Below are 27,785 nucleotides of genomic sequence, written 5' to 3' on the forward strand. Positions count from 1 at the left end.
AACTGCTCCAACCCTGCCTGAACAAAATTCTGCTCCAGCTGCCAGTTTCCTGGGGTATAGAGAAGTGCATTGGCAGAGGACCGAGGGCTCTTGGGTTGTTTTCTTTTTTTCTTGTAAGTGCCCCTGTGAATAATTTTGATTGAATGGCAGGGTATATATAAAGAAATTAATACTATATGTTGTTTCATTGAGCAACTCCCTTGCAGGAGGTGAGAGAAAGGATACAAATAATTTGAAATAAACTGCATCTCACTCCTGTCATCACAGTTTCATATCCTGGTTTGTAGACCATAATTAAACCACAGCTCCCAGGTTTTAATGCCCTGCAGAGATGTGGTTCAACTAACTGGTATCCCGCCATCACAACTCTGCACTGGAGCTGAAGAGGAGAGGGGAGGGAGAAAGGAGCATGTGAACTTGGAGCTCTTTGAAGCCATGCTCCCAGTCCAATGAGCCATGATCTGTTGGATTATGTGAACTCAATTGACAATTTGTGAATAGACCTATGTAGTTCCGCCAACATTGGGAGAGTAACAGCCCAATTCTGAGCTCCTGTGACACACAGCTTCGGCTGCAGTGACAATGGCTGGCGGTGGTTTTGTCACCCTTGGGGTAGGGAAGGACCAGGGAAGATTCCCAAGTCAACCAGGATTTAACCCTCCTCCACCTACACCATCCTCCACAAACCCCCCAGAGCAATGTTTATTTATTTAGCTTACTCCAAGTCCCAGGTCCTATTAACATACATGTCCTTGGTTAATTATTGCACTTAATTTTAATGTAAAAGATTTTTATTATAGCTTTAAGGGAGCTTCAATTGCTCCAATAACATATATACATGAATTACAGTAGCTTAAAAACAAGAAAAGATCATATCTAAAAAGAGGCTAAAATTACCATCTTACAGGTCTCTCAGCATTTCTTCCAGTATAACAGCTGTTAACCCCCAGCTCCCTTCCTCCTGCTGTGTGTGTTTTCAGGCACCCATGCCCAGGTTTTATTCTTTAAATTACTAACGCACTACACCTGGGTAACAAACACCCAACTTAATCCATCTTAAAGGGAAAGGGACTTGCCCCACCCCATGACAGGTTCCTGTGCACAACGGGCTACTTCTCCTGCACAAAGGAAGTAGCCCCACAATGGGGCTACTCAATTCACCGCCTACCAAAAGGTTGGTGGTGAGGTAAAGACGTTCGTGTAGGGCGCCAAGCCCCATACGAACGGACAGGATCTGGTGGAGCCGAGTCTGGGTTTGGAGCTCCACCGGACCTGCCTGCCTCCCTCCCCACTCCCTCCCCTGGCACGCCTCCCGCCTGCCCTTTTCCCACCTCCCCATCATGCCTCCTTCCTGCCCTCTCTCTGCCCTCTGCCTGCCTTCCCCTCCCCAGAACGCTTCCTCCCTGCCTACCCCCGCCCCCGCTTACTGTGCCACGGCTCAGCGGTCCGTGCGACCACCGAGCGGCGGAGGCCAGGCACCCACCCAGCTCTAGCCCAGCACTGGCCAGCGCTGCACTAGCACAGGTGCTCACCCAGCGGTAAGGCTCGCAAACGTGCCTTATGACGCGTTTGCGACAGTGCGCGCAGCAGTAAGCCGGTGCGTCAAGCCCAGGATTGGGCTCTAAGGTTGCAGTCTTAACCAATTTTCCAGCACTGACATCAGGGCAATACAACTGCGAGGTAAGGGAACAGACATTGCCCTACCTTGAGGAGGCCTCCATGACTGCCCCCCATGTGCAGGATGCAGCACATGCCACAGCTATTCCAGTGCTGGAAAGTTGGTTAGCACTGTGCCTAAGAATTAGACTCACGTAAGACATTCTTACTCCAAGCAGCAAGGATCCAAATGAGGCTCCCTATGCTGTCACGCACCAGAGAGGAGATTGAGACTACATAACATAAGAACATAAGAACATAAGAACAGCCCCACTGGATCAGGCCATAGGCCCATCTAGTCCAGCTTCCTGGATCTCACAGCGGCCCACCAAATGCCCCAGGGAGCACACCAGATAACAAGAGACCTCATCCTGGTGCCCTCCCTTGCATCTGGCATTCTGACTTAACCCATTTCTAAAATCAGGAGGTTGCGCATACACATCATGGCTTGTACCCCATAATGGATTTTTCCTCCAGAAACTCGTCCAATCCCCTTTTAAAGGCATCTAGGCTAGATGCCAGCACCACATCCTGTGGCAAGGAGTTCCACAGACCGACCACATGCTGAGTAAAGAAATATTTTCTTTTGTCTGTCCTAACCCGCCCAACACTCAATTTTAGTGGATGTCCCCTGGTTCTGGTATTATGTGAGAGTGTAAAGAGCATCTCCCTATCCACTCTGTCCATTCCCTGCATAATTTTGTATGTCTCAATCATGTCCCCCCTCAGGCGTCTCTTTTCTAGGCTGAAGAGGCCCAAACGCCGTAGACTTTCCTCATAAGGAAGGTGCCCCAGCCCCGTAATCATCTTAGTCGCTCTCTTTTGCACCTTTTCCATTTCCACTATGTCTTTTTTGAGATGCGGCGACCAGAACTGGACACAATACTCCAGGTGTGGCCTTACCATAGATTTGTACAACGGCATTATAATACTAGCCGTTTTGTTCTCAATACCCTTCCTAATGATCCCAAGCATAGAATTGGCCTTCTTCACTGCCGCCGCACATTGGGTCGACACTTTCATCGACCTGTCCACCACCACCCCAAGATCTCTCTCCTGATCTGTCACAGACAGCTCAGAACCCATCAGCCTATATCTAAAGTTTTGATTTTTTGCCCCAATGTGCATGACTTTACACTTACTGACATCTGCCATGGCATCTGCCATTTTGCTGCCCATTCTGCCAGTCTGGAGAGATCCTTCTGGAGCTCCTCACAATCACTTCTGGTCTTTACCACTCGGAAAAGTTTGGTGTCGTCTGCAAACTTAGCCACTTCACTGCTCAACCCTGTCTCCAGGTCATTTATGAAGAGGTTGAAAAGCACCGGTCCCAGGACAGATCCTTGGGGCACACCGCTTTTCACCTCTCTCCATTGTGAAAATTGCCCATTGACACCCACTCTCTGCTTCCTGGCCTTCAACCAGTTCTCAATCCACAAGAGGACCTGTCCTCTAATTCCCTGATTGTGGAGTTTTTTCAGTAGCCTTTGGTGAGGGACCATGTCAAACGCCTTCTGAAAGTCCAGATATATAATGTCCACGGGTTCTCCCACATCCACATGCCTGTTGACCTTTTCAAAGAATTCTATAAGGTTCGTGAGGCAAGACTTACCCTTACAGAAGCCATGCTGACTCTCCCTCAGCAAGGCCTGTTCGTCTATGTGTTTTGAGATCCTATCTTTGATGAGGCATCCTATCTTTGATGAGACTAGATTGTTTTGAGAGAATGAAAGGCAAGGTAAATTGAGAAAGGGTTTGAACAGGATTCAGGGGGTCTTCAGCAAAAAAATCTCCATGGGGGCACTTCTACCTAGGCTGTTTTCCCCTGGTTTGTGATGTGACATACCTTGGTTAATGGGAGAGAGGAAGCCATAACAGAGCAACCCCTTTGGTCAAGAAAATCTGCCACTATCATACAATAGAGGGGTTCTCAGGGCTGCCCAGTTGGCTCTTCTGAGGCCCCTGTGTCCTTGATAGCTACCCTGCAGCACCAGTCTTGTTGCCATGCTTGGGCTTGAGGAATACTGTCTTAAAAGAACAGAAGCAACCTGATTTGCTTGCTTCAAATCTCAAGTGCAGATCAGTCAGTACCTTCTTATTTCCTTAGTATTGAAAAATCTGCCCTCAATATAGTCAGTTTCTTTTCTTTAACACATAAAGCAAAGCTTCAGTGGGTTGTATGCTCTGTGGTGTGGATGAGACAAGCCCATCCTTCTTGGCTAGAAGGTCATTCCAATTTGCAAAGCTGAGATCTATCATCCTTCCCTCCCTTTTTCCATTGCCAGTCACTTGAGGATCTTACTAAGTATTTTCTCTCTGAAGATTACGACTGAGAACACTGTGGGTAGTATAACTTTGATTTTGGTGCTGCTTGAGGTTTGGGATTTGTTCTCAAAGCCACAAGCCATTATATTTTTGTCCAAGCTAAAGCTCTTTTCTTTCAAATTGCGACTCGTTCAGCGATCCCCGCTAAAGATTAAAGTGCATTGTGTAAAACTTATTAGGTCAATTTTTGGAGGTTTGTCTGACATCAGTAAAGCAAAAGCAAGAAATAACCAGCTTAAGCACCATCAAGCAACAGAAGGCAAGCTAATACCAGTGGCAGCATCCAACTGCCAGATAGCTTGTCATTCCTTTACTAACCAAGGAATGGTCTATTGATTCTTCCTATCAGTGGTGATACAGAAGCCATTTTGATAAACACTCTCGCCAGCCACAGTCCCATGAGAAGAAAGTGTCTGTTATAAGAAACAAACTGTAGTTCATGAAACAGATTCTGCTGACTGGGATGGGAATTGATACCCTAGCATGCCTTAGTAACATTTTCTATTAATAGGTGTGGGGGGGGGGGACTTTTTGACAATGCTGTTGCTTCTGTGGAAATCTGATGGCTTCCCCTCCTCCTTCTGCTGTTTCTTTAGCTATCTGAGGGCCCAATCCTATCCAACTTTCCAGCACCAGTGCAGCCATGCCAATGGAATATGTGCTGTATCCCGTGGTGTGGGGGCCGTCGCAGAGGCTCCTCAAGGTAACAGAACATTAGTTCCCTTACCTTAAGGCTGCACTGTAGCTACGTCAGTGTTGGAAAGTAGGATAGATTTGGGCCCTAAATCACCCATAAAACTGAGTTATGTGATATAAAAAGAAGAAATTCTGCTTTGGTCCCCTTCAGAGATCTGATTCTGTCACAGTCTAAGGCTGCAATCCTAGACAGTGCACACTTTCTTGAGAATAAGCTCCATTAAGCGCAATGAGACTTACTTCTCAGATAGTCATGCATAGAATTCTGAGTAACATTGGATTGTGCTGCAAATATGGGATGGAGTCCCAAAGATAGGAAGAGCTTAAGGGGGAAAAAGAGCTATGAGAGACTGATCTATAAAACCATGCCCTCATTAATGTTTTATGCTGGTTTTATGCCATGTTGGTGGTCATAAAATGTTGGCACACGTTTCCCAGAATGATTGAAATGGGGAAATGGCTATTAAATCAGTTTGGTCTTAGTGTGGATATACCCTACCTTGTACTACCAACACATTCCTGTGCTTAGTAGCTGCTCCAGTCGTACCGATGCCTCAAGTCATAGTGTTATGCCCATATTTCAGGGATGTTATGCAAGGAGACAGCATATTGCTCTCTCCATAAGTTGTATAGGTGCTGCCAAGCTCTCAATCTTCAGCCTGCCTGTTTTGTTCTCTATAGCAGTATCTCATGACTTATACATTACCTTTGAGATACGCAAGAGACCTGCAAGTAACTAGAGAAGCTGCTCTGGAAGTCCATTGTCAACATTCTCAAAAACCTTGAGCACGCCTGGAATGCACAGTTGTGCACAACCCTGTCTTTTTTCATGCGCACTACAATCACAGTAGTTATCTGGTGTGCTCCCTGGGGCATTTGGTGGGCTGCTATGAGATACAGGAAGCTGGACTAGATGGGCCTATGGCCTGATCCAGTGGGGCTGTTCTTATGTTCTTACAGCTGCACTGTTCTCAACCCACACAATCTGCATACACTGCCTGGTTTGCACTTTGGCTACTCCACGTGAAGCAGGTTTTGACTGCTTGTGTGGGAGGCAGTGGAAAGTTACTATGTGTTGTTGCTTTACACCCACTGCCCTGATGTGACTATGCAGCTGAACTTCTTTATGTCAGGCAGGAATCAGAGTGGGCAGTATAAAATAACATTGCACAAATCATGTCCCGAATGATGATGCTGTTTACTGATGTTGCTGTTTAATGATGTTAATGTTTACTCTGCCATGGTTTGAGTGTCGGCAATCAAGTTCCAAGAAAAGTCTGCTGTTTCACACTTGGTTACACAAAGCTTTGGATCACCTTTTAGTTAGGAATGTGTCACTTGTGAACAAGGGATAGGAAGTGGAGGAGACATATTTTTTAAATTGATTGTACGTTCTGGTCTTTGGTTGCTATCTACCCAACAAAGGTTTTGCATTTACACGCACTACATTCATGACAAATGCAAAACCTAATTTCAAATGTCATTTGTGGAAACAATCTAAATATTTGATGTGGCTATAGCTGTTGCTTGCATCTGGGCATGAAGATCTCTCTTTGGGAATACACTCAGTACTATTCTTTACACACTGATCATTTATGGCAATTGTAATGGAATTTCCTATCAAAACTTGTCATGTTATCTATAAGTACAATAAGTAAGGAGTCTTCCTAATTCTACAGCTCCACAGTGAGGGAGGAGCCAGATTAATATCTGCAGGACTTTCATTTGTGCAGTAGGCATGCAGGGTCAAAGCAGGACAATGAAAACTGGTGAGGACCAATCTAGACAATTGCGTATTTATTCCATGGTAATTACAAGATGACTGTGTGAAACATATTTTTCTGGGCATATGTTTGAAATCGCGGGGTGATGAAGGCAGGTTGTCAAGCAATTATTGTCCAGTGTAGATTATTCTGAAGCAAGGATTAACAAGAATATCACCACCCCAAGCAGCTGGAAGTACACCAAGCAGGCAAGCACCTCTTGCACATCAGAAGGCAGCATCATGGTTAAGATGTCATGTAAAGAAAAGAACAGGTGGTGATGATCAAGGTGTCACCTTTGCAGACAAAAAATTGTAGGTAGCTGTGTTGATCCATTAGGAAAAAATTCTAAAAGCCACAATCTAGTAAACAGTGGTCCCCAAACTGGTGGGACCCACTGGTGTGTTGCAACCTGATTTTTGGTGTGCCGTCAAAGGGTGATGGAAAGTTCAAATAACTAATTGCCTCAAGCCCTGAGTCTTTAAAAAAATCAGATACTGTATCTGCTAATTACCCTGCAAAGAGCTCAGTTCCTGCAGTTTGCAAGTGTGTATAAATATAGGGAGATAAAATGTTTAAGGTTCTTTTTTCTTATTATTATTACTTTTAAAGAAATAATTATTTCCTTCTAGATCTCCTTTTATAAAAGTCTGACAAACCTAGATGGGTCCTGCTAGAGTGCCAGAAAGTTTGCGAACCACTGTAGTAAAACCTTTTATTAAGACCAAACAGAAAGGAACAGAATCTTAAGCAAGCTTTTGAGTTCTTCAGTATTATCCATTAGGCTGAATGTTAAGCAGAATGAAAAGGGAGGGGAGGGTGGATAACTAGGCACGGTGTAACTAATAACCCCCCAAATCTGTAGTTTCTAAAAGTCTTAAGATGGAGTTCAGGAGGACTTGAACAGACTCTTGTTGATTAGCTTTGCAGTTAAGTGGATTATAATTATTTATGGCCAGTAAAACAAGGGAAGGAGCTGTAGGCTAAATCAAAGACCATATGTGTTGCATGCAGAAAGACCCAGATTCAGTCCCTGGCTCTTCAGGTACATCTAAGAAAATAAAGGTATTCTATATGATTGCCATTTCTGAGGAACATCGCCTTATCAGAATTCAATATGTGAGGTAGACAATGATAAGAAGTAGGGAGGAATGCAAATGTTGTTAAAATTCTGCCTCATGGCTGATGGCCCTCAGAGTGGCTAAGTAAGTGGGAAGAGGTGAGAAGAGCCCTCCTTCAGATACACAGCTGTTTTGCAGTCTTTTTCTTTGCTACCATAACCTAGTCCCTACCTTGGTGCAGCTGCTGTTTTCCTGACACCTGCTAGCAAGTGGCCCATGACATTCAGCCTCGTTAAATAAAATGTAACAGGTGCAGTCTGAAAAGTGGCTTGGCCAAATTCCTCTTGCCTCATCAGGAAAGGCTTGCAGAGGTTTCATTCACTCCTCTTCCAGTCATTTTAGCTGAAACCTATTCAGGAGGGTGAGAAGTATTCAATTTGGAATAAAGGCTGAATGAAACCTCATTTTATTTATTTATTTACTTATTTATATCCCAAGTGGACATTCAAAGCGGTTTACAAAAAGTCAATAAAAATGTAAAATACAATATAAAAATATTAATATTAAAAAGTATACTGTCTATAATAACTTTAAATAATAATAATAACTTTATTTTTACACCGTCTTTCTCCCCGAAGGGACTCAAGGCAGCTATATATAGTATACTGTCAAAAATCCTTAATTTTTTAATGATGTCTTCCCAGTATACTTTGAAGAATTCTTTTCTCATCAAGCATTTTCCAACATGTCCATCCCTTATGGTCCATGCAACACTTGATAGTGATAGCCCGGTGGGTACAAGCATTATAAAGTCAGGGCTGTAGCACCTGCTTTGCCTGCAAAAGGTCCTAATTTCAGTCCCTAACATCTCCAGGTAGGGTTGGGAAAGACATCTGTCCAAAGCTGTGTAGAAATGCTATCAATAGACAATACCAAGGGCACAATCCAGAAAAGAAGATGGGCCAGCACAAGTCCTTTGCGCCGGCCCAGAGGTGTTGCAAACATGCCATAAGGCACGTCTGTGCCACAAAATGAGGAGGGAGGCCCAAGCCCCACAGGGCTGGTACTGCAGGTAAACCCGCGTTGGCTGAGTTAGGCCATCACAGAGATCTGGTGGTGGGGGAAGGGCAGGAAGGAGGTGTTCTGGGGGGGGTGGCAGGCAGGCCTGTGGGTGGGTTGCGGTTGAGTGGGGGGTGGGGCCATGATCTGGCACGTGCCAGATCCTAACCCCAGCCCCAGGCAGCCCAGAGCAGCTCCAGGCTGCTCAGATCTGTGCCATTTCTTTAACTGGTGCAGATCCGAGTAGCCCCATTGGGGCTGCTGCAGCGTTACTCAGGGTAAGGCAAACAAATTCCCCTTGCCCTGGGCTGAGCTACAGGCAGCCCCAACCCTGCACTGGATGCAGTGCGGGCCAGCTGGCCTGCCTGCTCCAGGGCAGCTTAAGATTGGGCTGCCCGTAGATGAATTATTGGTCAGACTTAGTAAGCAGCACCCTTGTCCACTCTTCCACTGAAAAATGCTCATGTTGTGCTTGACGTGGCAAATGCCAGCAAGGTACCTTCTGTTGCAACATCTCATGCACTCTCCAAAAATGTGCATTTTCCTCTCTTCTCTAGTGCCAGAATGTGAATCAGTTCTGATTTCCTCCTTTGAAAAGGGGTTAGCAAGTATTCCCCATAGCAGCAAGGCTATTCCCCATCCAGAACAAGGGGATAGAATATCATATGATATTGGCACTGGGTCAAGGCCAGCTAAGTATAGAGCTCTGAAAGACTTGAGGGCTTTTGAATTATTTGGAAAGACTCCAGCACTCCATTGTGGAAGTCCAGGCTCTATAAGACTTAGAAGTAGCCTCTCTCTCTCTCTCTCTCTCTCTCTCTCTCTCTCTCTCTCTCTCTCTCTCTCTGAGTGTGTGTGCGTACAGCACTCCAAGACTCAGCGTAAGTGCTTTAAGAGGGCAAGCAGCATAGCTGAACCTAATACAATTCAACCCCCCCCCCCCAATCCTGGACTTAGAAAGACCTGCTGCAATATCACTGGAGAATTCTCTGTTTAATCAGCATGCAAAGTAGTACACCATTTAGCAACTGGCTAAAGACAGGGAAAATCAGCCTTCCCGTTGTGAGGTGTCTTGCTGATTACTCTGAGGCTAGCATCCCTCCAGCACCCAAGCGATTCTCCCACTTGTCAGGCTAGGCAAGAACAGCAAGACAGTGATCGGGAATGGCTGAGCTAACAGCAGTTAGTAAGTAGACTGTGTAAGCGTGATTCTTCATATGGGCTTGGAGGAGCTTTCTTGTTAAACGGAGTTGGCATTCACTGTTAATCCTGCACAGCCCCTGAAATATGGCGTTAGTCTGCTTGGAAACGTTCACATGGATTTAACTTGAGATGAAGGTAGGCTGCTTTGAAAAAGGCTGATTTAGTGCTTCTGCTGTCTCCCATCAGCCACTGGCCAGGATTCGGTCGCTTAGCTCTGTTGAAACAACCCAAGTTCTATAATTATTTCAAATAAGACTGGATGCTCAAACTTGCACAATGTCACTTAATTAGCATAACTTGGCTTGGATCACGCTTGGCAGAGTTTAACCTGGTGGTGTGGAGGGTAAGAGGAAAGGACTGGATGTGGGAAAAGGAAGAGGCATGGACACTTAATTGCCTCCGAAGGAATAGCGGAGCTCACAGGGCAGAGAACACTTGCTTGCAGCCTAAAAAATCCTGAGTAGTTCTGCTCTTATAAATGAGTCAGAAGCTAGGTGGTGAACTGACGTTTTGTGCAGATTTTGTGGGTGTATCCCACATTCCCAGTATCCTTAGTACAGAGCAGCAAAGAAAGCATCAGATAGTGCCAGGGGAAGGAGATTGTGGCTCCACACTGCTGTATCCACACATTCTTCTATGCAATTCCAATTCATATTCCCCAGCAAGAACCAAGTCCAACAGATTGTGAAGGCACCCTGGAACATGCCACAGAATCCCCAGTTCACAGGGCTCCTGGGTAAGCACTGATGTGGAAAGGGTTCCCTGATAGGAGTCAATGTCTTAGAGCCCAATCCTTCCTGAATCTTCCTCCACGCCAATGGAGTTCGCCACCTGGGAACTCTCCATTTCTCCCCTGCCAAGTTCCACCTCCACCACTATCAGACTCACCTTTTCTGCTCCAGCAACGGCCCTCCCATGCTGCCACCAGTTGCGGCAACATGTGCAAAATGGCTGCTGCCAGTGCACTGTGCATACCACCAGAATTCATTTTATGGCAGTAGAACTCTGTTTCACTGTCATTAACCCTTCCATGGGCTGACCCAGTCCTAGATAGGATTGGTCCATTACAGAGCTTGTCCATATACTTTTCTAAAATATTAAGCATTGATAAAAGATGCAATTTTTTTATCTACGGTGAATCAATGTAACAAGCATTTCCTTTTTATGTGACATAGGAGACAGCCTGGTGATGTGCTATCTATAGCACTTCAGACACTGAACGTTTCTTGACTTTCATTATCCTTTTTAAACATTTTTGCTCTTGGAAATTGGGTCATGGGACATAGACCATGACCTACATCCATGACATCATAGGAAGCTCTTTGAGTCAGGCATGTTCATTCAGAACACCCAATTCCTGTAAGCCACCTGATAACCGGTAACCCAGCAGACACATGAACAACACATGCTTAGCAGTATCATGAGTAGGTTGGCCCTATGGTGTATAGTGGAAATGTGCAAGATCCCTCAAGGAGATAGGGTGTGCTGTCAACAGTGGCCCTTTGACCTGACAGGTCTGGGAAGAATGGGGTTAACACCAGGGCTTTAAAATGCAGTTTGTGTGCTGCATAGCTGTAGCCACTTGAAGGCAACAGGGCCCTTAAGGATAAAAGCAGCACCTGGAAGAGGGAGGGTGTGGGTAGTAGAAGGAGGAAAGGTTGGAGGAAGGAGAGGACTAAACTGACTGATGGACAGACTGACTAACGCACTGAAATACTGACTAATGGACTGGCTAACTGACTAATGGACTGGTTAATGGACTAATTGACTGACTGGTGAACGACTGCTGGAAACTGGGATGTGGCTGGCCAGCCCAGGAACTGTTGAAAGCTAAGGTGCTGTGGTGGTTGGAGAAGCTGCTGGTGAGCAGGGACAAAGGAGGACCTTTGCAGCCCCACAGGGAAGCTACCTACTGGTTACTGTTCCAATGGTGCTGGGGTTCAGTAGTAGTTTTGCATGCTGCTAGAACTATCATATTTGAACCAGGGAGACTAATTAGCTAATGGGCATAAGTTCTCTAGATCACGTTTGGAAAGGGCATTTGGCAAAACATGGTGTCAAGCTTTGAACATTCATACAAGCAACACCCTGTTTAGAAATTGGCAAGGTACATATTGGGAGAAGACTGTCCCGCTTTGGGTAATGTATATTTGCATCTGCTCTGACAAATCCATTGCTAAGGATTCAGGCTGTCTGGTGAGATGACTGGAACCCCTAGCAAGGTAACTCTTTCAACCATAATAATATGTTTTCACCTGCTGTCGCTAGTCACTCCTCTCTTCCATGTACATGATTCCATTTCATCCACGGGGCTAAAAATAATTAAAAGGCATTGGCTTTGGGCAACTCTAGGGGAGGAAGGAGCCTTTCTGCTTTGAAAGGGGAAATTCGATTCCCCTCAGGTGCAGCTGGTGAGAGCCTGTCAATCATGAAAGCAGCATGTGTGAGCAGCTTTCACTTGCACTCCCAGGAATGTCTTTGGCTAAATAAATAAATTGGCTCAGTCTTTATCTTCAAGTTGTACGTTCTTCTTGCTGGCATGTGTCTGGTGCTTGCCTTTGTATTTTTATCTGCCCATCAATCTGTCTCCACATTTGGCAGGAACCTAGTTCAGCATCTTGATCCTAAATCTTTGCCTGCAACGCTGGCATAATTAGGATTGCGAATAGCATTCTGCTGGTATAATCGTCAGTATGCCTCATCCTATGTGTTGATTTGCCTGCATGGTAAGTTTTAGGATTGGGATGTCAGCCATGGGATTAAGAAGAGGTAGCTGCTATATTTCTGTGCATGGGACTTGCAGCTGTGCATTGGATTTGTAAATAATTAAAGACATAGGGCCCAATCCTATCCAACTTTCCCATGCAGCTGCAACATAGCCCCGAGGTAAGAGAACAATTGTTACCTTGAGATCTGCCCCCTCACTGCAGGATGCAATGCATGCCCCATTGACATAGCTGCATCAGAGCCTGGAAAGTTGGATAGGATTAGATCCATAGTCATATAGGATCCTAAGAGACTTGGAAACGCATTATGTTTGTCCTCCCCTGCACATGCCCAATCTTGTCTGATTCTCAGAAGCTAAGCAGGGTCAGGCCTGGTTAGTACTTGGATGGGAGACCGCCTGGGAATACCGGGTGCTGTAGGCTATACTATAGTCTTTCGAGACTGAAGGTTGCCAACCACCAAGTTAGAAATCAAAATTCAAAATGATAATTTGATTATGGATATGTGAAGGGCCTCTAATATTCAGGTGAGATGTCTTTACCTCACCCCAAACTGTCCTGAAAGAAACTTGGCTCTTTCAAGTTTTCCCACATTCTTGTAGATCTTATCATTATTTTTAATGAACATTTTATTTGTTCACTGTTCCAACTCAATAGGAGAGCTGACTTGGATCTGGAGATTCAAGCTGTTCTTGAGTCCCTTAAAGATCAGGTTCGAAGTATGGGAGTTCTCCTGGATCTGGTCTAGATGCAGACCATGGCCATGACCCTGGCCGTGATGAAAGAAACTTTCATCGTTTCAGCTCATGCATCAACTGTGCCCTTTTCTGAAGAAGGCAGATCTGACCACGTAACATATGTATTAGTCACAGCTAGACAGTGCAGTCCATGTTGAGGCTCCCGTTGAAGAACATACAGAAGCCTCAGCTGGAACAAAATGCTACAGTGCAGGTTCTACTTGGGGTCCATTTTGCGCAAGCACATTTACTTCCATTTCATATCTGCTTCATTGGTTTCCAGAGTGCTTCTGGGTTCAATTCAGTTTTTGGTTATATGTAGTGGTTCACAAACTGTGAGCCATGACTCCTTGGGAAACCATAGAAACCAACAAGGGCAGCCACGGAATCCTTGCGAAAAACCCACCACCATATACAAAATATAGGATTGTAGCCCTAATTTGGAGCCATGGCCAATGGCCCAGTAGGTTTAAGGGAGACGCCAGTCAAAAACGTTTGGGAATCCCTGGTTATGAGCTTTAAAGTCCTTAACAGTCAGGGGTCAGGATATCTAAAGGACAACCTCTCCCCATACAAATCTGGCTGCTCACATCACTCAATAGATGGGGCTCTCTTCTGTGTCTCTCCTTTTTCTGAGGTTGGATTTGTGAGGGCAACCTCATGAAATGGCTTTCTCTGCCATAGTGCCCAAGGCTATGGAACTCCCTTCTATTGAAGACCCATTCCCCACCCCTATTCCACCGTTTTCCACCATTTAATAAAAAATTATGTTCATAATTAATTTCACCTGATTGTAATTTTAAAAAAAATCAATCCTGCTTTCATTATTGGTCCCATTTATTGGCTTTTTTGTTAATTGATTGGATTTTGTTCTTTGTATATTTTTAAAATTTTATTATAGTATTCTTTTTATTGTTGTTAATATGTTATAAACCACCTCAGGATACTATTTGGAGGCCTAAAGGTGGGAAATGTCCCTGAGTGAATGAATGAATGAATGAATGAACTATAGCATCTAGTGATCTGAGAAAACCATTCCACATATAAAAAAGATATCCCAACCCCAAATGGATTAATAATTTCTCTTACCCAACATAGCAATTGCATAATTCCTATTTATGGAATATATACTGGAGATCCAAAGAGCTATGCAATAGATTCTATGTGCTTGCTGGGGCTTAGGTTTCTCAAACAGTAGCTTCCCCCCCCCCCCCCACTGCATGGTAAATTCACGTTTTTAAGTTCACCTAAAGTAGCGCTTTGGACCCTGAGCTGTAGTTCTTCTTGTCTTCTGATACACTCACTGTGTAATGAATCTCAGGTGTAATCTTTTTTTAGACCTATGAACGTAAGATAAGTGTGTGCTTGTTGAAATAAACAGCATGTATCTTCTTTCAAATACATAAATATAAACATGTTACTGAGATGCTGGAAGTGAAACAATGAGCATGCATGAGATGTGACCTTTGTGAAGCGGTCCCAAGGGAGGCTGCAGTCATACAATCCTCCTCCGACACACATCAGCTTAATGCAAGCGACATAATGCAGGGTCCTTGGTTTAAAATAGCAAAGTACATGGATGCTCAAATCCTTGGGTCAATTTACACCAGCAAGCACTTCTTACAGACCTGAGACACTATTGGGGCAAAAGTATTTCAAAGTCTAAGCTGCTTAACAGAAGCCAAATAACTTTTAAATTCTATTGTGGTCAGTCTCGTTTTAGTCATCATCCCCCCATCTCTGGTCTACCAAACTACTTAATAACTTTGCTTAAATTCTAAGTATTTGAATACCCTTGCTGAATTCAGGGATCAGTTTGTACACTTATAGCTACTTCGGGTTTTATTCTTTTGTCTGGGATTCATTTTGTTACTCTCCATCTCTGATACCGCCATGTCCCTGGTTTTCGGGACTTTCGTGCAGCTAGAGGTTTAATATAGGGCAGAGAATCCCAAAACTTTAGAATGTGTCCAAACTGCTAGTTTTACACAATTCTCCTGTTTGATAATGTCACAATGATATAATGCACCTTCATTTGCATATTGTCAACCTTGCGCGTTTATTTCGGTGTAAGTCCATTGAACTCTGTGCAACTTAGGGCACAGTCCTAACTCCTTATGTCAGTGCTTTCCAGCACTGGCATAGCGGTGCCAATGGGACATGTGCTGCATCCTGCAGTTGGGTGGCCGCCTCAAAGTAAGGAAATGTTTGTTTCCTTACCTCCGAGCTTAGGATTGCGCCCTTATTCCCATATAAATTTGCATAGGAACTGCATGCCGTATAAAGCCTTTGTGTTGGCCAGCGTTGCATAATGACAGGGATGGGGACCGGAACCCCCATTGTCAAGCAAGGCTTGATGATATGTTAAGCCTTCAAGAGGAGTCATGTGCTGCCTCTGCAAGGCTCAGAATGCCTGTTTCCAGTGAAAGGATGCAATTTTCAGTTTCCTGGGAAACTGGAAGTCACGTGTTTTTGGCCGAAACAGCCAGTCTGAGCCTGCGGAGGTGAGGGGAGCATGGCTCTTGGGGGGGGGGGTGAACAGGAACCAGCAACGGCTTTCACATATGCAGGTTGTCACTGCTCGCTGAGCGACACACAAGGGTAGCAGAACCTTCTGCCTTTGCCTCATTAACAAACAGAACTACACTCTTTTTCTCATTATCCATATGTATGTCATTCCTGAAAACAACCCTTACAGCAAAATCAAAATGACGAGTACAATTATTACATTAATTTTAAGTGGGAGAAATTCTAACTCATCACAAAGCCATTCCAAATTCACTCAAAAATCACCCTGAATGCCTAATCCCATAAAGAAATGGTCTAATAAAATAGAATAAATAACAGTAACAACATTACGGTGTATGTTAAACAATATATCAATAAAGTGATGGTGTTCGGTGAAGGAGGAAACTTTTCATCAATTTGATTTCTACTGCGCATAACTTTTGTCGGTTTATTGCAACCAACCACATTTTGAACTCTTGCTTTACAGCCCAGTTCTATCCATTCTCTGCCCCCACCAAGTCAGCAGTGCAAAAATGGTGACCATCTCATCCTATGGTGGGGGGCAATTTCGGAGATCTCCTCTGGGTAAGGAAATGTTTATTCCCTTACCCAGGAGTATTTTTTTTTCACATTTTTTATACCGCCCTTCCTCCAAAGAGCTCAGGGCGGTTTACACAGCTGCTCCTCCCCTCTTTCTTGTCCTCACAACAACCCTGTGAGGTAGGTGTGGCTGAGAGAGAGTGACTGGCCCAAGGTCACCCAGGAAGCTTTGTGGCTGAGGGGGGATTTGAACCTGGATCATCCAGGTCTAAGTCCACCTCCCAAACCACTACACCACCCTGGCTCTCTGGCGCAGGCTGTGTGTTTCTACTCAGACCTGTGCTAGCTAAATAGTTGGTACAGGTCCGCATGAACCGGCACTGTGGGATTGAACATGGGAAGGGGAATAGGATCCCACCCCTACCTGGGTCTCATCTGCTCATTCTCACCTCTGTTGCCGTCTGGCCCCATTCCTTCTTCTCCCCATCCCTCCCACCTCTTGCACTGAGTTACCTACTTTGGTAAGCTGGCAGGAAAGCCCAGGAAAGTGTTACTGGCAGCACACCAAGTGGTGCACTGTCAGTGTCTTTTATGACTGGTGTCAACTGCTTTACAGCAGTCCGCACCAGTGCAGGAGGCTACAGCCATGCCCATTTCAGTGGGAAAGTGGACAAAGCAGCAGCTCTGGGACCTCTAACATACGTCAGCAAACAAGCTGCATGGTTGACAGTTTCACAACATGCTCTCTGCATCAGTGTGTGTGTGTGTGTGTGTGTGTGTGTGTGTGGTGGGGGGGGTTCCTGTTTTGCTAGTGTGTCAAGAGTATTTCTCTAATTTTTCCCCTTCAAAAAAAGGGTCAGTGTGGCAAGTGAGAAATAAGCCTGCTTAATGTCACCCCATTACCAGCAAGCATGAGAGGAGCCATCTTGCGCAAACCCCAGTGACAGATCCGAGGCTCCATCCTTGCCGACAACACTGACTTTTTAATTAAAGAACAGTTTTTGTTCCACGGGCAGCCACATGGCCCCTTAATGAGGTGTTGTAGCGAGAGACACACAGGCAATATTAACCAGCCTTCCAGTGCTAGCTGAGCTAATAATTTCATATCCTAATACCCATCTGAGCAGCTGAGATGTTTTGCATTTTTTAAAGTCTATCTGCTGAGCCTGAATTAATGAAAAAAAGAGAGACTCCAAATTCAGCCAGGGAGTGACTGATTAATTCTACTGCACAGTGACAATGAACCTTGTCATGGCCGCAGAGACTGACCTTTCTTGAAACAGAGCTGTATGTAACAGATAAGAATATTTAACAACAATTAATGTCATACTGGTGTGCGGAACAAAATGGCTGTGTTGAAAATTCCACAAGCTGATTGCTCAAAGCGAAATGTCAGCCTCTTGATATCGGCACCCTGCTTATGACTCTGGAATGGCTGGGGGGGGGGCCCCAAGGGGAGTGGGAAGAGAAAGCCCTAAGGAGATCTAGTGAACAGATAAAACAATAATTGTATCTAGCTGCACAGGAAAGCAGGCCAGATTATCTGGAAAAAATCAGATCTTAAATGGAGTTGATAATGAGACCCAGGGATAAATGAAGTAAAGCCAATTGCCTCTACTGCAAAAGTTGCGACAGGTGTGCTCCACCCCTCTGGGTCTGGCATAATGAGCTTTAGCAGATGGTTTCTTGTGTTTAAGGCAGAGCTACCTGGGGTTTGCCCATGGAGCGTGTGCTTTTGTGGGTTGAAAGGATCCTCGCCTGAGGTGAGTTTCTTTAACCTGCTGTTACAAAAATGAGTAGATTTCCTCCCTTCCTAGTGTGCTCTTTGGAAGCCGTTCCTTATTATTACGCTCTCCCTTGCGTGGGTGGTGGGAAGTCCAGGTTCCTTTCAAGAAGAGAAAGCGGCAGATGGATGGTGTGTTTTCTTTAAAAACGTATCTTCTTATTCACTAAGTTACAGGCTATGAAGGTATGATGTTTGGGACGTGGCAGCAAGAACAGCCAGTATTCATCCCCCAAAACATTGGTTTAGCTCTTCTGTCCTTCATTCCTTCTGTGTTCAGTCCTAAAGTGGTGGTGATGGAGCACTGTTCTTTGAACCTTGCTTAGGCCCAATCTTATCCTTTCCCCTCCATAGCATACTGCTGTGCCAAAACAGGCTTTGCTGCTTGTTGGGGGGGAGGGGGGGAGGGAAATCAAGATGCTTGAGAAAAGAAAGGGAAAATATTTTTCCTTACTCCTCAGTAAGCCGCGTAACTGCCAGTGGGTCTTCTCGAACCTGTGCCAGCTCTTTAGCTGGTGCAAGGAGAAAAAGGGGGCATGTTGGCTCACTCCAGGGGGGTTGGCATCCAGAGCAAATTGTCCATGCCACCCCCACCTGCTTCTGACATGCCCCTGGCCTTCCCAGCCTCCACCCTGTTACACTCACCCCACTGACCTAGAGCTCAATCCTATCCAATTTTCCAGTGCTGATGCAGTCATGCCAGTGGGGCCTGTGTTGCATCCTGCAGCAGGGAGGGAATCACAGAAGCCTCCTCAAGATAAGGTTTGTTCCCTTACCTCAGGACTGCATTGCAGCTGCATCAGCACTGGAAAATTGGATAGGATTGGGCCCGTAGGCTACAATCCTGTTCACACTTTCCTGGGACTAACTTCATTGATTCTAATAGGACTTACTTCTGAGTAGTCAAACATAGGATTGGGCTCTTACTGAGGTCAGTGGGCCTTCTAGTCCTGCCTCTATCTGTAGCATCGGTTCAGAAGCTATATTATGGTCAAGAACCTAAGAAGTAGCAGTGGTCTTTACTGCTTTTAGAGTTGGATGTGCAGTTTGGAGGATCCATGGTAGGAGCTGCTGAGGAGGAAGTAATTACATAAGCTCCAGAGCATGGGCGGACCTGATATTTAGCATCTTCAGATTGCAACTTCTAAGAATTTTTGCAACATATTACGGTTGATGGTGATGAGAGGGGATCTTATCACAAGTACTACTACTGTATAACATGTGGCCATTTTAAATGGATAAAAGAAGTCGTCTCCCCTTCCCTCACTTTAAGTTTCCTGACTTGAGCTCTTACAAAGAAGGCTCACTTGTAGAGAGCATGAAGACAGTCTGAGGTTCACTTCCTGCTACCAGCAGTTAAATTTCCAATAGCCCTTGCTATTCCAATAGCCCTTGCTAACTAGAATAGATAATAGTGGTTCAAATGGGCAAGTGGCCAGGTACAAGGAGCTTCATGTGATATTTTGAGATTCGTTGTTCAGATTTACCCATGCTTATAGCCATTTCTTAATCCTTGCCTTTCCTAAAAAACTATCAGTTAAAAAAATGAATTTGAGTTGCCTTAAAGGCATCTTACCTGGATGCCTTTAAGAGGGGATTGGACACATTTCTGGAGGAAAAGTTCATTACAGGTTACAAGTCATGGTAGGTATGTGCAAGCTCTTGGTTTGAGAGGCAGGCTGCCTCTGACTGCCAGACGCAGGGGAGGGCACCAGGATTTTGTCTGTTGTCTTGTGTGCTCCCTAGGGTATTTGGTGGGCCACTGTGAGATACAGGAAACTGGACTAGATGGGCCTTTGGCCTGATCCAGCAGGGCTCTTCTTATGTTCTTATGAGTTGCTTTAGATTAGAATGTCAAGTTATTTCATCACGATTCAGGAGCTAATGTCACTGAGAAATTTGAACAGCCACCTATTCCCACAACTAGAATTCATGCACAAGCTTCATGACTCCCAAAGCTGTCTCTGCTGTGCTGTCTTGACAGCATATTATATTCCCGGTGAATAACTGGGGAACTCAGAATCTATTGGGGCGTGCTTTTCAGATATGTTTTAACATGCACACACAGAGGAAATCTATTTTGTGTGCTGGGATTCTGTGCAGTGCCAATGACATAGTTCAGTGGCTGGGCACAGAAGGGAGAGGGAGGTGAGGGTGTAGGTGGAAACACATACTTTTATTGTGCGGATAACTTTATAAATGCAGGGAAGAGGATTCAAAATAAAAGAAGTTCAATGTTTAAATCTACACACACACAAAGAGTACTTGCATGCAAGAGAAAAATAATAACTGAACTAAGCATCAATTTCACTGCTCATGAGACACATAAGATAAATGCGGTTGTGGGGCAATAGCAAGACGGTGCCAAGGACCCAGGTCACCAGTATTTTCCAGCTGTTTGGAGTGTTTTGTTGCAGGAGTTGTGAAGCTAGAACGCTGAGACCAAGAGATTGTCCTTAGTGGTGTCACTGGGAGGGTGCAGGGGTTGCAGACCACACTAGGTGACACCCTCGGGGGGGGGGTTGAAGTGCCAAAAGTTTGGAAACCTTTTGGAAAATGTGTATTTATGAATAATACCATCACATTATGTATCACTGGAAAGGTAATTTCATGCAAAATGTAATGAAACAAACCGTGTTGACGTATCTGTATTGGATCAAATGTTATGGCCCACTTAACCAGAAAAAGGAAACACAACTGCTTTATGTAACAAAAAGTAGGCTTGCTTAATAATTCAAAACTAACCAATGACACTGATTGTTCCAAATGCCAGTGTGGTGTTATTATGACATAGCAGGACACCAGTGAGTCAGCTCTTATTTCCATGCATCAGAGCCAATACTAGAACTCTTATTCAGTTGCGTGAGTATCATCAAGTTGGCCACTGGTTTTTTGTTGGTTAGTGATTTGTTGGGTGACCTGTATAGTTATAAAAAAATAAGTAAAGTTAATGAGGGTTACACCGACCCTAGTGATGCCACTGCATTTAGGCTGTGCATAGGATAATGTGATTTATTCCAAATGCTCTGGTACTGGAGGAAGTCCATCAGGGGGTGACACAATGAACTCTTGCACCAGGTGACACAAACCTTAGTAATGCCTCTGATCTTTCTGTTTGAAAATGGAGTGTAGAAAGGCAGACAGGCAAGCCCAGCAGTTAGGATGTAGCAATTCAAGGAGGGGTGCAGAGTGGAACGGGCAATTCAAGGAGGGGTGCAGAGCACATTGGTTTTTGGGGAACAACTGGAATGGGGATGCTTCATGCAGAGCTGATGGGTGAAACAAACAAATGCAGCAGCAGCAAGGCAGTCAAACGTGATGGATGAAAGACATGAGGGTCTGGTGCCCCTGCTTTGTATACCTTTCTCACCAATAGAAACCTCTGGGATCTGTTGCAAGGTTAGTTCAATAAGGAACTTAACTGTAGTGGCTTGATGGCCCTTGAATGATTGCTCATCCCTGGCCCTAAATTGATGCCACTGTTGTTTTTCACCTTACTGAAAAGCCTGACTTAACTTTTCTCTTCACCAAGTGAGCAAAAAATGAATTTGTGACAAGTTCTGGAGTCTAGCTGCTTCATTCACCTGTACTCCTTGATTGAATTTGACCATAGAGTTGGTGAAGGCTGCAGGGGTTAGGGACCCTCCTATAGTGACGCTAATGACTTTCAGCCCAATCCTATTCGGGCCTGCCATGGGTGGAATGGGGTGGGGAAAAGATGGATTGGCTCCAGGAAGGGGGTGGGTTCAACAGCTGTGGCAGCTGCTGCCAAATCCTAACCCACTTCCCAGATCAGATCATGCATTACAGGTCTACGTGGAACTGTGCCAATAAAATCACTAGCACATGTCTGAGTAGATGTGTCTGTACTGGGGAGACTTACCCGTGGGTAAGAGAACAAATGTTCCTTTACCCAGAGGAGACCTCCACAACTGCCCTCCCACAGGATGCAGCTGTAGCCATTTTGGTTTCGCTGCTCTGGTGGGGTGGGAAAGAATAGGATTGGGTTGTTTGTTTACTTCAAGTCAGGAAGCTCCCAGGCTGTGGCTTTTGTTCACAGCATCATATATGCCCTGCAAGTAAAGTGCAGCCAGTCATGGAATTTTCCAAAAGTCAGGCGAGGCTTCCTCCAGGATGGCTTGACAGGGTTGGGGGACAGTGATTGTTCTGACAGTTAAAAGTGTAGGCCTGTGAGATTTAAGGCCTCTTGCCATCAGTCCTGTTTCAAGTCATAATACTGGCTCAGCAATGCTCTCCTGGCAGGCACATGTGTCATGTACATGTATATACATGTGTGATGTTTCACACATTAAACAAAAGAAATAAAAATGTTGGTCAGACAACATAGCAAGGTGTACACTTAAGGGCAATATTTACTTTCTCAAGCCTGGCTGTATTGTGAAAGTCCTAATTTTGTCTCTGCTTAGACTTGGAAGTGCTGGCTTACAGCAAAGCAAAATAATTCTGCATGTGCTTAGAGGCATTTGTTTCTCCAGAAAGCCTGCATGTGACAAGAAAAATATTCTAACTTTTTGCAAGGGTATAGGAGACTCAAATTTCAAGGCCTGGCATAGGTTTATGAAACAGGTGCCAGATCTGAATCTTGGCACCAGGAATCCTTGGCTGAAAATGAGCAAATACATTTGTTTATTGTGGTGGCACAGTGTCCCTTCTGGAGTTAGGTTTGGTTTCAAATTATGTACTTGCACATACTCCCTGGGAGCAATTATATTTACTTTCCAAAATGAAAAAAAGAAACCTCCAAAAACCTTCAAGATTGATTTTAATTCTGCAGTGTGAGAAAAATGGCAGCTTCTTTTCCCTATGTTGCAATGGAATGGGAGTTTGTGTGTTCCCATTCTACCCCTCTAAACACAGATCTACATTCTAAACACATTCTAAACACAGATCTACCCCTCTGTGTTTGTGTGTGTGTGTGTGTACTTGAACTTACATACATACGTATATGTATATACATCTAATTTATATATATATATATATATATATATATATATATATATATAATTTTTATATTAAATTTAACAATAGTTCTTATTTTTTTAAAAATTAGATAGTTGGAATAAGCTAGCAAGTTTGGGGGAGGAATGGAGCTTCTCCCCGCTCTTTAAATCTGGCTCCTAGTTTTTTGGGAAGGCATCGCGAATATGCAGCATGCAGAGGGTCCCTCTGATGTGCCTTGAGTGGAACAGAATGTTATCCTACATAAAAATAGAAGAAAGGTTTTAACCTTTTTTCTTACTAGTGCCTGTGTCATCCTTGACACATTTCACATAACAGCAGCACCTGACTGCGTATCAAGAGAGTATCAAAACATGTTTCCTCTCCAGATGGAGTGGTAAGGCAGCTTGCAGGAGATACCATTGTGCTGTCACAGTGATACTTCAGTGAAGTGCCAAATCCTGCTTTGCTGAAAGTTAGTACTGTGGTTTAATTGTTGAGGTCAGGTATGTATAGAAATATGTTTCACCGACAGCACAATCCTATCCTACCTTCTGCCAATGGGATGAGTTCCCAACGTGCCATAAGGCACATTTCAGTAGTGTGCAGCCTCATGGTGTGGGCAGAAAGGCCTGTACCAGCCTGCCAGTGCTTGTCAGAGATCAGCACCTGCCAGAGCACGTAAGCACTCCACAGGCCCATGGAGGAGCAGAGGAAGGGCACAGTGGGGGCGGAGTGTAATGGAGCAAGGGGAGGACAGATCAGGCCTGGGAGGTGGTAGGATTGTCAGACTGTATCCTCCTGGATCTGAGTTCATGACATGGGGCTGCTTGGACTTGTTCCAGCGATTTGGCTGGCACAAACTCAAGTAGCCCCATTGCGGCCGCTGGGCCTTACCCCAGGGGAAGGGGACAAATGTTCCCTTCTCTTGGGTAGATCACCAGCAGCCTCTCTTCCTATGCTAGAAGCAGTGGAGACTTAACCATTGCTGCTGCATCAGAGAGTGGGACTTTGGTTAGGATTGGGCTGCAAGATTTTGCAGAAGCCAGAAGAGGGGTTTTTAAAGCATCTGAAATAATGGTGAGTCATCTGATCCCCACCTGCAGTGCAATGGGAGATGTAACCTTTCTCTGCTCCTATCCTAACCAGCAACATGTTTTGGAGTGTCATCGCCCCTATACACACCCAACAAACTGCATTGTCATAATCTCAGCATAGGACAGGAGAGTGTCTCTTTAAGTGCTTCCTGCAGCTGCGCTTATGTCTCTGTGTCCTCCATATGTCAAGCCAGTACCGGAAAATGAGCCATATAATAGGCGAAAGCCCCAGAAAACATAATTAACAACTAAGATGCTCCTTCAGTGAGAAGACAGTCTGCAAAGTTCAGCTCAGCCAGTTCATTAAGTGTCTGATGCACTCTGCTACTAAAGACACTCCACGAAGGTTAGAAGAGCAGATAGCTTCTAATTAGGACATTTGAATATTGATCCAGGGAGGTGGCAATGCTAAAGAAAATGCTTGTTTGTGTCATAAAGACACAGGACTGCAATGAAGTTTCTCCTCCCAAAAAAACCTATGTGTGCCCACAGCGCAACCCTATAATCGAGACCACATTTGGAAAAAGGCAAACACAATGGCAGGCTTATTAAATGAATCGGGTCTTCATTAGCTTATCCCAGAAAAAATAAGGAAGGAAAGAGTCAAGGCTATAATTATATGCACATATATTTGAGAGAGCATTGCATTGAAGTCAGTGGCATTTAATTATGAGCCAATGTGCGCAGGTTGTACTAACTAGAGCATTTGTTATTGCTATTGATTTTATATGAAAAGGTTGTGAATTAGCTGAAAGAAACAGAGCAAGACAGAGGCCCAGTTCAGTGTGTTATTTGGCCAGCAGGCATCCTTAAGCAATAGAGAAATCCACATTCACTCTCCCTTCCACCATTCGATGACATCACATGTGACATGAGCATCTACGTGACCTCCTTTTTGAGGAGGAAGAATTGGGCATGCGCATGATCAGGCATCTGCATGGAGAGCAAATGTCACCTGTGATATTACCTGTGTGGTGAAATAGAGGGAGTAGGCCCACTCCTCCATCACGTGAAGGCCTTTCCCAGCCCAGTTTATGAACTGGTCTGGAGGATGCCCTAGCATGACTTTAGATTGAGATGGCTGACATTTCAGAGGCTGTACTCACTGATAGTAAATACTGAGCTTTGTGGATGGAATCACTGTCACCTATAGTAATGCAAAAGTTTAGGAAGTCTGTTCTTGCTCTCCTATATTGCAAGAAAGATACACATTTGCAGGGCAGCAATTCTGGGCTTCCTCGGTCTGGGTCCAAGTACCAGCCAGGCCTAGGATTGACAGCGACAATGCTCCTAACTGCAGCCTGTGACAAGCCTCTATCTGGCCCACGGCAAGTCTCTGGACCCCTGCAAGCTTCTGGCCCACTCAACTGCAAGTAACCAGAACTGTGCTCCAGTTGTGTCTGTAGGGTGTTCTGAGGGCCGGGGAGGCCACACACCTCTCCTCAGAATACCTTCTAAAAACCTAAAAACATCACTTCCTGGTTTCCCTGAAAAACCAGAAGTGACTTTTTGGGCCGTCTAAAGGCCTTTGGCTTTCTGAGGCTTTCTAATGTATTTATTTAAATTTTGTATTCAAAATTTATTTATTTTTCCGGCCCTTGACACCATGCCAGATATTTGATGTGGCCCTCTGGCCTAAAAGTTTAGTGACCCCTGCTTTAAAGCAAGGCAGATAAAGCTATAGGCCAGTGCAGGAGGGAAGAAATGTGCAATGTCCAAGTGGCAAAGCACTGGGAAAGTGGAGCACTGCCACTTGAGTTTCAAAGTATAACTGGATGAGTTTTCCCATGCCGGAGTTGCCCAGAGGAAGAGCACATAGCATTTGATGAAATTTTTTTTTTTTAGAGCCTTAAAAAAAGTTCACCAAGTGAATGGTACAGGTGGATGGGAGTGCCTTACCTCCGTAATTATGTTAATGGAACTATCCAGTGGGAGCCTGTGACATGTCGCCACATTCCACATGGCAGAGTAGCAATTAACAGGCTCTCAGGAGGAAGAAGCTAATTTTTCTCAGGTACTGAATATTGCAGTTTGAGTGCTGGGAAAATGCAGTCTTATGCTTCAATCTGTTGTGCAGTCTTATGCACAACAGTCTTGAAGAAAGGCATACAGAATGCACTCAACAGATAAGGGACATATGCATATTTTATTGTGCAAAAAAACAACCCCCTGGTCTGGTGGATAGACCCAAAGTGATGGTGATGTTTCTAGAGCTGAGAAAGGAACCCAGGTATCCTGACTTACTCTTCTTCAGTTAAGTTCTAACAAGTAAATTATGTAAACAATGCAGTTGAAAGTAGATCCCAAAAGTAACCTCAGTGGTTTCCCTGGGTACACCTGGATTATGAGTCTAACCCAGGGGTGCCAAACATAAAGCCCATGGGTCAATTGCAGCCCCCAGAAGAAATTTATCCAGCCCCCGTTAGAACTGGGCCCTCCCAGCTTGATAATTGGACTCCCTCATATGAACAAGATTTGCACATTTTCTCTTCTGCTGTTTGCAGCTAATTAGTTTCTAGGTGAGAACAAAGTGTTTATTTCTGGCCAACCACTGCTTAATGACATCATTTCCTGCTTAATGACGTCATTTCTGGCCCTCAGCAGGCACCATGAATGCTAACTTTGGCCCTCTGTACGAAACGAGTTTGACATCCCTGCTCTAGCCTATATTGTAAGGAGTTGACCCTAAGAAAGGGTTAATTTGCTTATTACCTTCTATCAGGGCAATTAAAGCATGCTAAAAATGATTGAGAAGAGAGTTTCATCCGCTGCAGCTACGTCCAACTTCACCATTGCTCCAGTGTTATGGAACTAATGAGTATGGTCAATAGAATTCTTTTGTACTACACTACATAATGCACCAGAAATGTAACCTGAGGGATGTTCATTCTCTGTATGAAAAGAATGACATCAAGAACACTCAAATTCTGAGGTTTATAGATGTCAGTCAGACAACACAATAGCGCATCTCCCATTAGGGTAAAATCAATGCACATAGAGGGGGAACAGGGCTGTGCATGCTGGCCTCTTTTCTGTGCGCTTTTGGCAAACTTGTAAAAAAGCCTACATGAACAAATGCGTACATTTGATCAAAGTCCATGTGATTGGATCCCCTGTCTTTGGCAGAATTCTCACACACATTGACAGAAACCATACATTGGATTGCCAACTCTGAGCCTATTCCTGAATATTTCTCCTCCGCCCCCCTCCAAACAAAGAAACAAACAACAAAACACGACATCCTGTTATTAAACCATACCAGCCTTGTTAAAATCTCCAGAATTTTTTCATTAGTCTGTTGGAGACTGATGCTGATTCCTGGAGACTCCAGGCCAGTCCTGGAGGATTAGTAGCACTTACCATGCGTGTACAGTCCGTACAAAGGTTTGTTTATTTATTTATTTATTTATTTATTTATTTATTTATTTATTTAAAAGATGTTTATACCTCCATTCCTTTTAAAAACTAAGGTGCCCAAGGCAATGCACAAGCAATAAAATAACAGTACAATAGATAAAAGCAATAAAATATAGTACAATGGATAAAATAACAATAAAGACCATAAATACAAAAAACAACAAGTTCTTTCTCAAGTTGTGCTGCAAGGATGTAGGGAGCGGGGGGGATGGCCAGTAGACCCCAGCAAGTGCAATCCTGCCTGTCTCTCTGCTT

The 27,785-nt window shown here is 44.5% G+C and overlaps 1 protein-coding gene across 5 annotated transcripts in view; it reads left to right on the forward strand.

Moving 5' to 3' along the window:
* RALY (RALY heterogeneous nuclear ribonucleoprotein) overlaps positions 1-27,785 on the forward strand; it is a 251,326-nt gene that overhangs the window by 50,917 nt on the left and 172,624 nt on the right. The gene's annotated exons all lie outside the window — the stretch shown is intronic.

The sequence above is a fragment of the Tiliqua scincoides genome, chromosome 4, assembly GCF_035046505.1.
Source record: "Tiliqua scincoides isolate rTilSci1 chromosome 4, rTilSci1.hap2, whole genome shotgun sequence".
NCBI lineage: Eukaryota > Metazoa > Chordata > Lepidosauria > Squamata > Scincidae > Tiliqua > Tiliqua scincoides.